The sequence below is a fragment of the Sesamum indicum genome, linkage group LG7 (genome assembly GCF_026168435.1).
Source record: "Sesamum indicum cultivar Baizhima isolate 11 linkage group LG7, ASM2616843v1, whole genome shotgun sequence".
In the NCBI taxonomy this organism is placed as follows: Eukaryota; Viridiplantae; Streptophyta; class Magnoliopsida; order Lamiales; family Pedaliaceae; genus Sesamum; species Sesamum indicum.
Genome location: NC_142663.1, coordinates 13,677,035 through 13,680,453, shown reverse-complemented (window position 1 = coordinate 13,680,453; position 3,419 = coordinate 13,677,035).

Here is a 3,419-nt window from a genome sequence, read left to right as displayed (position 1 = left end):
AACACACACACACACACACAAACCCCACACCCACACACGCACACACCCACCAAAACACACCCCCACACCCCACACACACACATACACAAACCCCACACCCACACCCACATACACACACACACACACACACACGCACACACCCACACCTCACACGCGCACACACACCCACACACACCCCACACACACACACAACACACACCACAGATTCAATAATTATAGGCTTAATATTCTAGTTTCTACAATACCAAAAAACCACATTACTAGAAAATTGTTACCACTGAAAAATAAGAATACACATCTATCCACTCAAACAAAAATATTACAAAGGACATAAATAGACCACAAAGACAAACAATACACGTAATGAGTATAAAATATTGTGAAACTATGGTGACATCCTGCACAAGAAAAAAGGGTTGTGAAGATAGAAATGAATACTTAGAAATTGAAGGAGAATGGCAAATGTAACAAGACGCAGATGACATTCGTAGGCGCACAAGATAAAAACAAGACCTCACTTCTTCTATGTTCAAAATGAAAGTAAAACATTTTCTACCGTGACACACACACACACACACACACACAAACCCCACACACCCACAAACACACACACACACACAAATACCCCACACCCACACACACACACGCACACACCCACCAAAACACACCCCCACACCCACACACACACACACACACACACACGCACACACCCACACCTCACACGCGCACACTCACCCATACACCCCACACACACACACTCCACACACCACAGATTCAACAATTATAGGCTTAATATCCTAGTTTCTACAATACCAAAAAATCACATTACTAGGAAATTGTTATCACGCAAAAATAAGAATACACATCTATCCAATCAAACAAAAATTTTACAAAGGACATAAATAGACCACAAAGACAAACAATGCCCGTAATGAGTATAAAATATTGCGAAACTATGGTGACATCCTGCACAAGAAAAAGGGTTGTGAAAATAGAAATGAATACTTAGAAATTGAAGGAAAATGGCAAATGTAACAAGACGCAGATGACATTCGTTGGCGCATAAGATAAAAACAAGACCTCACTTCTTCTTTGTTCAAAATGGAGGTAAAATATTTTCTACCGTGACACACAAACACACACACACACACCCCACAAACCCACAAACACACACACACACACACACAAACCCCACACCCACACACACACACGCACATACCCACCAAGACACACCCCCACACCCCACACACACACACCTCACACGCGCACACACACCCACACACACACACTCCCCACACACCACAGATTCAACAATTATAGGCTTAATATCCTGATTTCTACAATATCAAAAACCACATTAGTAGGAAACTGTTACCACTCAAAAATAAGAATACACATCTATCCAAACAAACACAAATGTTACAAAGGACATAAATAGACCACAAAGACAAACAATACCAGTAATGAGTATAAAATATTGCGAAACTATGGTGACACTCTGCACAAGAAAAAGAGTTGTGAAGATAGAAATGAATACTTAGAAATTGAAGGAGAATGGCAAATGTAACAAGACGCAGATGACATTCATTGGCGCACAAGATAAAAACAAGACCTCACTTCTTCTATGTTCAAAATGAAAGTAAAACATTTTCTACCGTGACACACACACACACACACACACACAAACCCCACACACCCACAAACACACACACACACACACAAACACACACACACACATACCCCACACCCACACACACACACGCACACACCCACCAAAACACACCCCCACACCCCACACACACATATACACAAACCCCACACCCACACACACACACACACACACACAAACCCCACACACACACACGCACACACCCACACCTCACACACGCACACTCACCCATACACCCCACACACACACACTCCACACACCACAGATTCAACAATTATAGGCTTAATACCCTAGTTTCTATAGTACCGAAAAATCATATTACTAGGAAATTGTTACCACGCAAAAATAAGAATACACATCTATCCAATCAAACAAAAATTTTACAAAGGACATAAATAGACCACAAAGACAAACAATACCCGTAATGAGTATAAAATATTGCGAAACTATGGTAAAATCCTGCACAAGAAAAAGGGTTGTGAAAATAGAAATTAATACTTAGAAATTGAAGGAGAATGGCAAATGTAACAAGACGCAGATGATATTCGTTGTCGCATAAGATAAAAACAAGACCTCACTTCTTCTATGTTCAAAATGGAGGTAAAATACTTTCTACCGTGACACACAAACCCCACACCCACACACACACACGCACATACCCACCAGGACACACCCCCACACCCCACACACACACCTCACACGCGCACACACACCCACACACACACACTCCCCACACACCACAGATTCAACAATTATAGGCTTAATATCCTGATTTCTACAATATCAAAAACCACATTAGTAGGAAACTGTTACCACTAAAAAATAAGAATACACATCTATCCAAACAAACAAAAATGTTACAAAGGACATAAATAGACCATAAAGACAAACAATACCAGTAATGAGTATAAAATATTGCGAAACTATGGTTACACCCTGTACAAGAAAAAGAGTTGTGAAGATAGAAATTAATACTTAAAAATTGAAGGAGAATGGCAATTGTAACAAGACGCAGATGACATTCGTTGGCGCACAAGATAAAAACAAGACCTCACTTCTTCTATGTTGTAAATAGAAGTAAAACATTTTCTACCGTGACACACATACACACACCCCACAAACCCACAAACACACACACACACACACACACACACAAACCCCCCACACACACAAACACACACACACACACACACACACACACACACACACAAACCCCACACCCACACACGCACACACCCACCAAAACACACCCCCACACCCCACACACACACATACACAAACCCCACACCCACACCCACACACACACACACACACACACGCACACACACCCACACCTCACACGCGCACACACACCCCACACACACACACAACACACACCACAGATTCAACAATTATAGGCTTAATATTCTAGTTTCTACAATACCAAAAAACCACATTACTAGAAAATTGTTGCCTCTCAAAAATAAGAATACACATCTATCCACTCAAACAAAAATATTACAAAGGACATAAATAGACCACAAAGACAAACAATTACCGTAATGAGTATAAAATATTGCGAAACTATGGTGACATCCTGCACAAGAAAAAGGGTTTTGAAGATAGAAATGAATACTTAGAAATTGAAAGAGAATGACAAATGTAACAAGACGCAGATGACATTCGTTGGCGCACAAAATAAAAATAAGACCTCACTTCTTCTATGTTCAAAATGAAGATAAAATATTTTCTACCGTGACACACACACACA